This window comes from Tursiops truncatus, chromosome 21 (genome assembly GCF_011762595.2).
Source record: "Tursiops truncatus isolate mTurTru1 chromosome 21, mTurTru1.mat.Y, whole genome shotgun sequence".
In the NCBI taxonomy this organism is placed as follows: domain Eukaryota; kingdom Metazoa; phylum Chordata; class Mammalia; order Artiodactyla; family Delphinidae; genus Tursiops; species Tursiops truncatus.
In genome coordinates this window covers 22,126,797-22,140,698 of record NC_047054.1, presented here as the reverse complement: position 1 = coordinate 22,140,698, position 13,902 = coordinate 22,126,797, and positions in this window count along the sequence as shown.

Here is a 13,902-nt window from a genome sequence, read left to right as displayed (position 1 = left end):
ATCTTTCTAAAGTTTTATTCCTGGAGGCTCTGTTCTCTGAGAGCTCTTCAGCTCCTCCAAGCTTCAGAGTCTCCAGACTTCAAAAGGAATGTTGGCCTCAGACGGGATGATCTGATGGGAAAATAGAGCTCCATGAATACATCAACTCTAATTAGCAGCATGAAAAGAATCTTCCTTGGAGATGCTTGGGTATGGTCAGGACTGAGAAACATGTGACAGGAGGAAAGGGCTGAATGAGATGAGAAAGTCTGAGAGTGACTTTAGCTGGAAAGCATAATGGGCAGCTTGAACTCCTGTGGCCCATAGAAAAGAAAAGCCTAGAAATATGTCTGGCTATTACGGCAGCCCCGGGAAACTAATACAATATATATATGTCTGGCTATTACGGGCAGCTCTGCGTGCTTTTCTTCCTGGCGAAATGGTTAGGCTCCTTTGCAGCTGCTGTTCTTTTTCAGAAATGCCTTTGAGGGGCAAGAAATAAATAGGAGTAGGAGGGTAGGAGACCTATTGCACTGATTAGATGTTGCCACAAAAATGCTGTATAACAAACCACCTGAAAACACTGTGGATTACAGTGACAATCATATTTTCTCATGGTTTGGGGGTCAGACGGGGGGTGGCTCACCTAGTCCGGACTCAGCCCAGCAGCTCTGCTTTGAACTGTGGATCCGTCTGGCTGGGGCAGCTCTTACTCTGTAGATCTTCATTTAGGCCCAGGGTGAAGGCAGTAGTACTAGGTACCAAGCAGAAAAACCAAGTGCTTTTTAAGGCTACTGTGGGTTGATTTGTGCCCCCAAAAGATATGTTGAAGTCCTAATCTACCCCCTGCTACCTGTGAATATGCCCTTATTTGGAAGTAAGGTCTTTGCAGATGTAATCAAGTTAAGATGAGGTCAAACTGGGTTAGGGTGGCTCTAATCCAATGACTGGCATCCTTATAAGATGAGAGAAATTTGGACACAGACACACAAGGAGAAGGGCATGTGACAATGGAGACAGAGACTGGAGTTACATTGACACAACCAAGGAACTCCAAGGATTGCCAGCAACCTCCGGAAGCTCAGACAGAAGCATGGAACACATTCTCTCTTTGAGCTCCCAAGAAGGAACCAGCCCTGCCCACACCTTGATTTTGGACTTCGGGCCTCCAGGACTGTGAGGGAATACATTTCTATTCTTTAAATTTTGAGCCACCACGTTTGTAGTAATTTGTTACGGCAGCCCCAGGAAACTAATACAAGGCCCAAGCTTCTCACTTCTGCCCACATTTCCTGGGCTAAACCCCAAATCAAGGGGCAGCAGGAACATGCTGAACCATTGTGAGGCCACGGCAAGAGTGTAGATATTGGGAGAGGTGGAAATGGGGATAATCATTTAATCTACTACACATAAGATGCAGAATATATAAGAAAACTTTATATTTTGAGCTATCTTTAGGAAAGACAGTAGAATCTAATGGTTAATAGCATAGGTCTTGTGTTAAGAAAGTTTGGGGCTTGAATCCTTGTTCTAACACTTCCCACCTGTGTGATCTCAGGTAAATTACTTAACCTGCAAGCATTGTTTCCTATATTTGTAAAATGAGACCAATAATTTTGCCTATCTCACAGGACTCATTAATATCATGTGAACTGATGTTCATTAAATGCTTATTTTAGTTGTTGACATAAAGCGGGGGCCAATATATGTTACCTGTTACCATTATTATTGTTATAGTGATAAAATAGGAAAGGACTTGGAAATGCAGGTAATATTTTCCTATTGGGATTTTAGAGGTGAGAAGAAGGTCAGCTCTACAAAGGTTGTGCAAAATCAAAGTGTGATTTATAAAGCACAGTTCGATCTATGTTAGTGATCCTTTGGGTGGACATGCGTTGTACCTCATGAAGAATGGGGAGAGCCTATTTGCCTGGAGAAATGCCAGTTAAAGAAGAGTTTGAATTGAATATACAGCAGGAGATAAAGTTCCCAGCTACAGAGGAATAAGGGGCTTGGTCAGGAAATTCACAGGGAGAAACACTGAAGTGGGGGGCTGGGGAGAGGCAGAAACAGTACTCAGAGCTTTTGACATCTTTGTGCCACCATGCAGAGCCTTGGAATTAAGTGGCTAGAACATAAAAATATAATCTCAGGAGCTGATTGCCTCGACCTATGTGATGGAACTCAGAATTTTAGTATGGGGATGGGATAAATATGCCTTTTTCAAAGGAAACCAGTATTTGAGAAGGGGATGTGGCCCTGTGTATGGAGCAAAGTTCACCTGCTGGGGGAGCCACAAACCCAGGGAAGCTTGCACAGAACCTGTGGGAAGAGATCAAAGAGAGACTCAAGATGATATTGTTATTTGAGTTTTCTTTATGTCGCATGATTAGATGAAAAAAGTTATTGTGTCAATTTCAGCAAATGTCAGATAATAATACAGATAATAATGGGGGTGGGTAGAGGAACGGGGAACTTTACCTCCCAGGACGTGGAGGTTCCTCATTAGGCTGAAAGCAGCAGATACCACAAGATTTTGACCTTCCTTAAGCGTAGATGAAGCCGAAAAGGGAACAGTTATTATAGAATCTTATTTTTTACAGACAGTGAGGAATTTGGGGGAAGTATTATTAATAAACAAGAGCTAAAATTTGCTATGTGCCAAGCACTTATGTAAATCATGATATACCTTACCACATTTAATCCTTGCAGTGACTTTATGAGGTTGGTGCCTTTTCATCTTTGTTTTACAATTGAGGAAATTGAGGCAAAAGAGGTTGTCAATTGCTAGAGGTCACACAGGAAGTGGCAGAACTGACTTCAGAGTACATGCCGCTCATCATTGAGTTACCCTGCTCTCACCGCCTAGAGTGGGCACGATATTTATGTGTATGGGAAACTTTGGGAAGAAGGTGACCCCAGGGAGTCTAGTGGATGGTGATCGGAGCAAGCCACCCGGTGCTGAAGGTCCAGGAGATCGGGGATCAAGTGGCCCACAATATAGGATTAGGAAACGTGCATCTGCAATCAATGCTTTTACCAATTTGCAAGTAAAATCACACCTTTGTTCAAAGACAGACAACTGCCCTCTTGTTATATGTACTGACTTCATCATTTCCTGAAACTCTCATGCAATTCTGCACCTTAGAATCTTTGAAAAGACTGTTCCACTGCTTGGAATAGCATTTCATCACTCCTCTACCTGGCAACCTTCTACTTTTCCTTTAAGGCTCAGCTCAAGTGGCGTCCCCTCTTCTGAAGCCTCTTCTATCTCCTTGACCAACTGTGAGCTCTTTGGGGCAGAGACAGTGTCCTCCTAACCTTGTCTGAGCTCTTTAGGACAAGCACCGAGCTTGGCACAGGTAGGTATCAATGCATATTGAATGGATAGACACATCAATATAAGTCCATATATTAGGCACAATTAAATAATCAATATGAAATAAGCAGCACACTGGGCTATCCATCTGGTATTTTGAAAGCATGCTATTGCTTGTTCTAATTGAATTGCAAAAGTTAAAGATGCATGCAACCTATTTTCTTTTTGAAGGAAAATCAGTCTTGCTGTTTCATGCAAGTGGATATAATATACTCATAAAACAATCTGTTATGAGAATGGCAAATATTTCAGGGAAATTTCAATGGAATCAGTTCTTTGTGGTTTTATTACTTAATCCTCTGTAAAAATGACTGAAAAGGGCTTCCCTGGTGGCACAGTGGTTGAGAATCTGCCCGCCAATGCAGGGGACACGGGTTCAAGCCCTGGTCTGGGAAGATCTCACATGCCGCGGAGCAACTAGGCCCATGAGCCACAACTACTGAGCCTGCGCATCTGGAGCCTGTGCTCCGCAACAAGAGAGGCCATGATAGCGAGAGACCCGCGCACCGCGATGAAGAGTGGCCCCCACTTGCCGCAACTAGAGAAAGTCCTCGCACAGAAACGAAGACCCAACACAGCCAAAAATAAAAAATTAATTAATTTTAAAAAAATGACTGAAAAGACAAAAGGTATTAAAGAGGGGAATGGCTCCAAATATTATAGAGGGGAGCAGAATAGCGGAACAGGAATTTATGATTAAAGAAGATTTATGCAAATCTCAAGAGCACCTTAAAAGTTAATCTTTAAAAACAAATCCCTTTAGTCTGAGCAGATTATGCTTAAGAAAATCTTTTTGAGTAAATCCATGGGAAAATTTGTTTTAATTTCACAATTTAAAGGAAAATAGTATCCATTTGTAATAGCAGTTTAGGATTTATTGTTTTAGGTAGAGTCACACCAAAAACTGTTTCTCTTTGATATATCCTGCCCATGTGTTTTCTAGGTTAGAAGTTCTTATTTCAGCCAAAATATGTTATTAGTTACAGTGAGTCATCCAGATTTAGTTTTCAAGTAAAATACTATATCAGAAAAGAAAACTGGAAAAAAAAAGAAAACTGTTCTTTTTGAAGGATAAGTCAATTAAATGTTGGCTTGTTAGACTTCATAGAATAGGAAATGGGATACATTTTCTCAGATAGGGATAGAATAAAAGCAATTACAACAAATCTCATTACTTGTTGACGCATACCCTTGCTCTAATCAACTAAGAAGAAAATAAGCTACCAACATGTAGAAATGTGAATTTTAAGCATTTATGTATCTCATAGTTCCTGTACAGGGTTTGAATGGAGTGAACAATAATAATCTTCAAGTCCACACCAGACACATGTGGCAAACATGCCCTCCTCAAAAGCTCAGGTGGCTCTGTGCTATTGTCTCTTCTCTTTGTAAGGTGCTCCTACCTAGACCCTGGAGACTAAAATAGACTAGATCAAGAAATTTCAGGATTGGAGGAATTTAAAAGCTGATTGCAAGAGCTCTCATTTATTGAGTGGTTACTACGTTCCAGTAGCTGTGGAAAAGCCCTCCTCATGAGTTATCTCATTTCATTCTCAAACAGCCCTACTAAATCAGTATTATTAGCTCTAGGCTTACAGATGAGGAAACTAAGGTTTTGAGAAGTGCCCCAAAGTCTTAAGGCTGTCAAGTGGTGGAGCTGGAATTAGGATTTAGGTCAGACTCCAGGGTCCCCTTTGAACCTGAACATTGCATTACTATATGCTACTATGCATTTGAAGTTTTCTTACAAAAAGTCCCACAGGTGATCCTGGCCCATGTTTGAGGACTGTCGTGATACTGTGAGCCCTGTCAGATCAGAGATGGTAGGGATTTTTTTCTTACAATTGTACATGATATATATGGCATACAGCCTCAACAGCTGTTCTTATTTGTTGAGTAAACAAACTCCCCTTATGTGCATATCAATTCTTCATGTGTCTTGAAAGAATTAATATAATCATATAATTCTTCTGGTCCATTAAAAAACATAGCTTTTAACAAATGAGAAAACATAAGTCTAAAAAGATTGAATGAGTTGACCAGTGTCCCACAGCAAGCAGTCAGCGGCTTACATCTCTCTCCCATGTCTCTGCTTGGTGCCAAAAGATGTCTCTCTACTCTGTCTCTGATCTTCTGTTTGCCTCCACTTTCTGTCTCTCTGTTATTCCGTACCTTTCTATCTCCCTCTTCTCCTTTCTCTCCTGTAAGCCAGAGAGCAGAGACCGTACCATTTTATGTGGCTTTAACCATCTCTGCATCCCAGAACCTAGCAGGCTCTTTAAATATTGATTGCTTAAATGGATGAATCACTAAGGAAAACATAGTTTTTATCCACAACACCATCATTCCCTCTCTTTTTAGACCCAAGACCACTCTCTGCCGTATAAATACTTCTGTAATTTGTAATTACCGAATGTATTTCTGTAATGTATAGATGAATTTGTAAGTCATACTTTTGTGAAACAACAGGAAAGCTGCAAAAAAGAATGCTCACCTGATGTGATTCAATGACCTCTTAAGTCTGTAGTAGTTGTTGTTTTCAATCCCTGAGAAATTGTATTTGTTTTAGTTAATTTTCTTCCTTGCCTCATTGAGTAGTATAGATGAGTATACCATTCAGAGCTGTGATCTTAGATTTGTCTTCTAGAGAACTTCTAAAACAATCAGGATCATTGCACAGATGGGGTGAGAATATGCAGATTTCCACCTTTCCTGAAAGCAGCTGACAGTTCTAACATGTGGCTCTGTGTTCTGTGGCATAGTGAGAGGGATTTCCCCCCCTACAAATCACAAGGCATCCGTTCTGTACAAAATGCAGGCCGTGTACAGTAGCAGGTGCAGAATTGCTGGTGGTCTTCTAGCTCTAAGGACCATATTGCAGTTCTTTCATGCTTAGAAATGCTCTGTAGGAAGATTTCAAGGGTAAATTTGAGAAGCACTAGAAGGCTAGCATCTTGTGCCCATATGCAAATAGGCTAATTTGTGGGTTCTCTTGGCATGGTCCTCTTCTTGTTTTGGCAATGAGATGGCTAAAGCACCTTTAATGATTCCCACCAAGTTTTGCCCCAAAGTATGATTGCAGGCAACATTAGACATCTGCTATGAGGTAGCTATGCCAACATTAGCTATAGGAATGGAGAAAGCATCTCAACCCTAAACAAATTCAAGAAAGTCTTGGGCTTCCCTGGTGGCGCAGTGGTTGAGAGTCCGCCTGCCGATGCAGGGGACACGGGTTCGTGCCCCGGTCTGGGAAGATCCCACATGCCGCGGAGCGGCTGGGCCCGTGAGCCATGGCCGCTGAGCCTGCGCGTCCGGAGCCTGTGCGCCGCAACGGGAGAGGCCACAACAGTGAGAGGCCCGCGTACTGCAAAAAAAAAACAAACAAAAAAAAGGAAGTCTTAGAGCCACCCTACCTTGCAGGAAACACCAGACATTTCAGAGTCGCATGTCTGCCGGCATCTTCCTACCCTACCTGCCTACAAAGATGTCTGTGCTGGCAGGCTGCTCACAAGTGCACCAGTCAATGTGGGCATCTCAGGACACCTCGTCCTTTAATGTGAAGGGCTTCCAAAGATGAGAAGCTTAACCTCTAATCATTTTATGTTGCACCAAAAAAGGAGGAGCCGGGGGAGGCAACCACACCTTCCACTCTGGAAGTGTAGCAGAAAGAATCTAAGGCAAGTAAAGCTAAAGCCTGTGTCACCCAATGCTATTTGTAAAAGGGATGAAGGTGAGGGAAGGGGAGGCGAGGCACTTCAATTGTTACATGAAGACCGTCTGGGCTCTAATGCCTTCCTTTGTCAGTTCACTCAGCCCTCTGTTATGTTTGCCTCACTTGACTGTGGAAAGGGGCTGTGTCCCAGTTCTCCATAATTTTTCCTGGTAATTCTGACTATTAAGAAGGTTTTCTAGGTCATGGTAGTAATGGACTGTTTTTCTTCATAGTCAGGAAAGCTGCACTATCTTTCTCTAGTCAACATGCTGGGAGGAGGTGCAAGTACAGTTGCCAAAGTTGCTGGTGGGGGCCGACCCCTGGTTGCACAGCACTTAATAGCTTAAAAGGCACTGTGTGAAGTGTCCCTATTTTACGGATGATGAAAGAGAAGAACAGTGATACTGAATGACTCTACCAGGGCCTCGGGGCTCATGAGTGACAGAGGGGGCTTGAACCCAGGTTTCACAACTCTGTGATCTTACTAAGCGTGTTCTCCAAAAGCAGTGTCTTCCAACACGTTTCCTTTGCTCCTTTTATTTTTTTATTTTTTAAAATTTATTTTATTGAAATATACTTGATTTACAATGTTGTGTTAATTCCTGCTGTATAGCAAAGTGATTCAATTATACATATATATATTCTTTTTCATATTCTTTTCCATTATGGTTTATTACAGGATATTGAATATAGTTCCCTGTGCTATACAGTAGGACCTTGTGTTTATCCATTCCATATATAATAGTTTGCATCTGCTAATCCCAAACTTCCAATCCATCCCTCCCCCACTCTCTTTCCCCCTTGACAACTACAAATCTGTTCTCTATGTCTCTGAGTCTTTTCTATTTCATAGATACGCTCATTTGTGTCATATTTTAGATTCCACATATAAGTGATGTCATATGTATTTGTCTTTCTCTTTCTGACTTATTTCACTTAGTATGATAATCTCTAGGTCCATCCATGTTGTTGTAAATGGCATTATTTCATTCTTTTTTGTGGCTGAGTAATATTCCATTGTATATATGTACCACATCTTCTTTATCCATTCATCTGTCTATGGGCATTTAGGTTGTTTCCATGTCTTGGCTATTGTAAATAGTGCTGCTATGAACATAGGGGTGCACATATCTTTTTGAATTATAATTTTGTCCAGATATATGTCCAGGAGTGAGATTGCTGGATCATATGGCAACTCTATTTTTAGTTTTTTGAGGAACCTCCACACTGTTCTCCATAGTGGCTGGACAATTTACATTTTCACCAAGACTGTAGGAGGGTTCCCTTTTCTCCACACCCTCTCCAGCACTTGTTATTTGTAGATTTTTAATGATGGCTAATTCTGACCGGTGTGAGGTTGTACCTCATTGTAGTTTTAATTTGCATTTCTCTAATATTTTGCAATGCTGGGCATCTTTTCATGTTTTGCTCCTTTTTTGACTGGTGTGTTGTCACGATGGTGGTTAGGACTATAATGAACAGGCAAGACCACGGAACTGCAAGAGACTGTGACCATGAGGTAGCTCCTTTTATATGTGCGCTCCCCTCAACCAGCAGCCCAGGAGCTGCACCCTCTGCCCTAGGACCCCCAGGCTCACTCCCCAGGCTTTGGAAACTGGTTACACCTCAGCTTCCAGGTAAATTTTCCTCTCTTTTTATCATGCCTATAGCTTACTGCAGCCCATACCTTCACCAATGTCACTCAAAGTCTTTGAGATATAGTGTGAGTCTTTCTTTCTGTAAATAAAAATTTCCTTGTTGCTGCACAAAACAGCATCGTTAAACATTATGCTCCCATATAAGAAGTATCGCCTTTCCTCCAATTTCCAATAATATTTCTCTCACTTTCTATTGGGCCTTCCCCAGCATCCTCCTCAAAAACTATCAGGCTTCTACTAACAATATCTTTAATACCCTCTAGGCTTTCACTAATTGTCTCCTCAAGGTCCTTCCAGCTTCTTCCCACTACCAAGTCTAGATCCACACCCTCGATTTAGGTTTATGTTACAGCTGCACCCACTTCCAGGTACCAAGACCTTCATACCCCAGATTTATCCCAAAGCTTAGTGACTTAAGGCAACAATAAACATTTATTATCTTACTTGGTTCCTTTGGGTCATGAATCCAGGAGTAGTTTAAGCAGGTGGTTTTGGCTCAGGATGTCTCATGAGCTTGCAGTGGAGGTGCTGACTGAGGACTGACATCATCTGAAGGCTCGACTGGAGCTGGAGGATCCACTTCCATGATAACTCACATGATTGGCAGGTTATGTTGGCTCTTGGCTGGCTCTTGGTTCTAAGGCTGCTTAAGTATCATCACGTCATGGAAGCTGGCTTCCTCCAGAGCAACTGATTTAAGAGACCAAGCTGAAAGTTCCAATCTCTTTTATATCATCATTTCCACAAAATCCTGGTTGTTACATGATCATTCTTATTAAACATGGGAGATTATACAAGGGGCATGAAAACCAGTAACTGGGGATCACTGGGCACCTCTTGAAAGCCAGCTATTACCACTTTTTCCTGTAATTAATAATTGCCTAATTGTGTTTACTTTTTCAGTTTTATATGTATTAAGCCCTCCTTTCCCCCTAATGCTTCAACATCTTTCAAACACCTAGGAATTATTTTTCCAAACACTGCAATATATCAGATTATTTACATTTTTTCCCTTATGGACATGTTCCTTTCATATCCCTCCATCTTTCTGCTCCATCTGATCTAGTTCTATTCTAGGCTTGATCCACTCTTTGTCATCCTAGGTATTCCCTTCACCATTATTTTGTGTTGTAATTCTTGTTTTCTGAATTCCAAGTCTTTCTCTTTGTAGAGTTTTGCCTTCCTTTTGCCAAAGCACAGGCTCCAGGAGTTTGAGACACACTGCATGGGAAATAAATTTTTTGAGTTCTGTGTATTTGAAGGTATCTTTATTCTACCCTCACTTAATCCTTGGCTGTCCTCTCATGAACTTGGTGCATGTGGGTAGAGTTTGTCCAGTTGTAAGGTCCTTTGTAGGGTGTCAGGGAGCATGCAGATAATATTGTTTCCCATTGCTAGACCCTTACTATTTATTGTGTAGATATCACTCCTCTGGGGGTACTTATTTCTCCAAAGAAGAATCGTCCCCTCTCCTCCCTGGAGTGGGAGGGAGATATACCAAACTGCTGCATTTGAGGAGCAAACCAAGGCAGAGGACTAAGGGCTTCACAGTTCACCATGTACGCCCTTAATCACCCTGCTTGTAGCACCAAGCTTCCCTGGCCCTTATCTGTGCCTTGTGTCCCCAGTCTCCGGTTCAGTTGCTCCAGAAAACAAATCAAAATCCTCCCTTTTCTCATAGGAGAATGAGCAGAGGGATGGTTACCTGGCTCTTCAAGGTAGGGTGGCTCCTGTTGGTTCAACAGCTCAATGTGGACCTTGGAGATAACTAACCCGTTTTCTACCCTGCACCATTACCAACTCCACTAGCAGCTTTTTATGATCTACTTTCGTCTTCTAAGCTAAATCAATCTCTCATGGATTACTCTGCTTGGGCTGCCATAACAAAATACCGTAGACTGAGTGGCTTAAGTAGTAGAAATTTATTTCTCACAGTTCTGGAGCCTGGAGGTCTGATGGAGGTACGAGTAGGGTCAAGTTCTGGTGAGGATCTTCCTGGCTTGTATGTAGCTGCCATCTCCCTGTATGCTCACATGACCTCTTTGTGTGCATGCACTGAGAGAAAGAGATCCCTCTTCTTATAAGGAAACTAATCCTATCAGATCAGGGCCCCTCCCTTATGACTTCATTTTACCTTAATTACCTCCAAATGGCCATTATATTGGGAGTTATGCTTCAACATATGAATTTTAAGGGAACACAATTTGGTCCAAAGCACCCCATCTGCTTCCTATTTCCCCCCATTTATAGAAATCTTTTAGCTTTTGTTTTCCCCTTTTCCATTTCCATTCTCTTTGCCCATAGGTTAATACCTTTTTTCAATTTCTTTCCTATTTTTTAAATTGGGGATTTGGAAGGGAAAAAAGATAACAGTAAGTCCAGGTAGAGGAGTCCAACCTGTGAAACATAAATCATAACACAGAAACTTGAAATAACAGAAGTCAACCAAAAAAAAAAAAAAAAGTCAACCAGATGGGATGGTGGGTGGGACCTACCCGTGTTGCCCCAAATGAACATGGCCTTTCACAGCTCCAGTCTTGCAGAAGATGAACCTTTACACCTTCACTGAACAGGAAAACACTGTCCCTTCTCTGGCACCCAGCCCACTTTCAAGCATCTGTAGCCAGTGCTGCTGGCCTGAATTCCAGAGCCAAAGAAAGCAGATGGCTTTCAAACACTGATTAATCACTGCTCTTCCTTCACTTAGGTTTCCAGCTGTGATTCATTTCTCCTTGCTGGCATGGAGTCATTTCTGCTGGTTTCTTTTCTTCCTGGCCAAATGTGAGACGTACTCCTGTCTTTTACTAAATTTCTTTGGTCATCAGCTCCACATTGCTGGTGGTTGGCATTGCTTTTTAGCTTATAGCCACCCTTAGGCTATAAAGTTCATCTGTTATGGCGTGAAGAAAATCTATCCTTGTCTAGCTCTTTGACCTCTGATTTCATGGCGTGGTCAATACGAAGCAGAAAGTCAAACTGAAGGAAACCTCTATGGATCAAAGAAGTCCTTCTGTATGTCTCCTAGAGTTGGACCCAAGAGAGAAGTCACCTTCGGGCTTTTTAGCTTCTTGTTTAGCCTAATTTCAAAGTCACACGGCATAAACAAAAACAAAATGGAGCGATCAGTGATGAAGCCTTAGAGTCTGGTGAATTGTTAGTGCTGAAATAGTACATCTTGCCACATGGTTCAGGGGGGGTGTAGCAATCTCTCTTAACCACCTCTTTTCTCTAAGCAGTGGCTCTGAATCAGAGATGTACATCAGGATTGCCGTGGGAATTCTGCCATAAGATGTATGTCCAACCCCTACCGTGAGAGTTCATTAGAGCTAAAGCATTTGTGTTTTGGAAGAGCTCTCCAGGTGATTTTGATTAAGAAGCATTGCTCTAAAGGAATATCTCTAAGGTGAAAGAGGCAGCACAGTAATAATTATTAAAAAAAATAAAAACTCTGGATACCTGGGTGTGGATTCTGGCCTCAGCTACATGCTTCTCTCGTTAGTAGGGAGACCATACAATTTATCGTCCACATCAGGATACATCTGAGAGTAAAAGAGGGAGCTATTAATAACTATGTCAGGACAAGAGGCATAAATTGAAACTGTCCAGACAAACCGGTCACCCTACTCATTAGTCAAATGAGAGATTGGATTGGACAACTCTGAGGTTCCTTTCAGAGTTATGATTCTATAATTCATGACCGCTGGGACAAGTACAAAATATGTTTTCATTCCAAATGCCTGCAGGACAGAGTTGTTTAGGCATCACCTACTCTCAGGGAAGCTGAAATGACAAACACATGCAGCTTAGAGGCTGAGACCTGACAGCACTAAGGCTGAGAGGCCAGGGAGATAAAGCCAACAGGAGTGGGTGACCTTCCCGGAGCAAAGGCATCAAAAGGTGTGGGTCAGCGGGGACAGATTCACAATCAGGATGTGTCAGAAGCAGCTGCTATTGCCATTGGAACCCCAAGGATAGGAATGAATGATATTCGAGGTCTGTTGACATTTATACACACTTCTGGATCATACTCCATTATACTCTGAGACATTTACACACATTTCTGTATTATCTTCCAATATGTTACACAAAGAATTTGTATAGCTATTTCCATGGTGCTTCTCTGCCATGTGACACCATTAGGGAAGAAAGAGTTTAGGTCCATCACATGTTCTGGTTGGTTATAAGTTAGTATATAAATTATACCATAGACAAATTACCAGTTTTCTAAAAATCAAGGTGTAATATAATACCCCTTCAACCCCCCCCCAATCCTGTTCATTTTATCTTTTATATTTTAGAAAGCACTTCAGGGCTCTGCACTGGCATAATAAAAATCATGTCACGCTGTAGCTGGGATTAGCCTAATAGAATCCATGATATCAACAAGTTTTAATGAATGCAGAAAAGTTAAGCTCAGTACAGTCTGATTTTTACGGCTTTTTTCTACTTTATTTTTTATGTTGGTGCTTATCGAGTACATATTAAAGAAAATCTTTAGACACCGGGATATAGTGAGAGGGACTGAGTAGATGACACTACCGTCACAAAGCCACGCAACAGTTTGCAATTTCGGGAGAGCGGGCTGAACTCTTTGGCTTGTGCAGTTTAAGGCATTAGGAGAATTAGCAGAATTGTGGGGGGAGAAGATGGGAGAAGAGAAAGAGGGGGAGGAAGGGAATGAGGAGAGGGGAGATAAAGAGAGAAGGAGGGAGAGAGGAAGGAAGGGAGAGAGAGAGGAGAGAAGGAAAGAAAGAAGGAGGAAGAGAAGGATGGAGGGAGGAAATAAAGGAGATACTTAAATATATAAAAAGAGAAGAAAATAGAAATATGGAAACAGTACCAGAGAGGGAAAGAGGAGGCGGGTACACACACACACACGCGCACACACACACACACACACGTGTGTGTGTGTGTCTCTAGGAGAACAAAAGTAAATCCTAGGTTAGAATTTTTAGTCAAAACAGACAAGAGCCCTGTATCCAAACATAAGAAACGGAATGGCTCACATCGCTGCTGAAGCTATTTTGATGAACACGGTCCAGCTCATTTCACATGGATTTAGGCTCACACTGTTTGGAAGGAGAGTGCACACCGTGGCTGTGCTTTAGGGGTGTAATCAGAGGGACTGGCATTGATGGAGAGCTTCTCCCACCGCTCCAGGAGGAAGCTGGCAG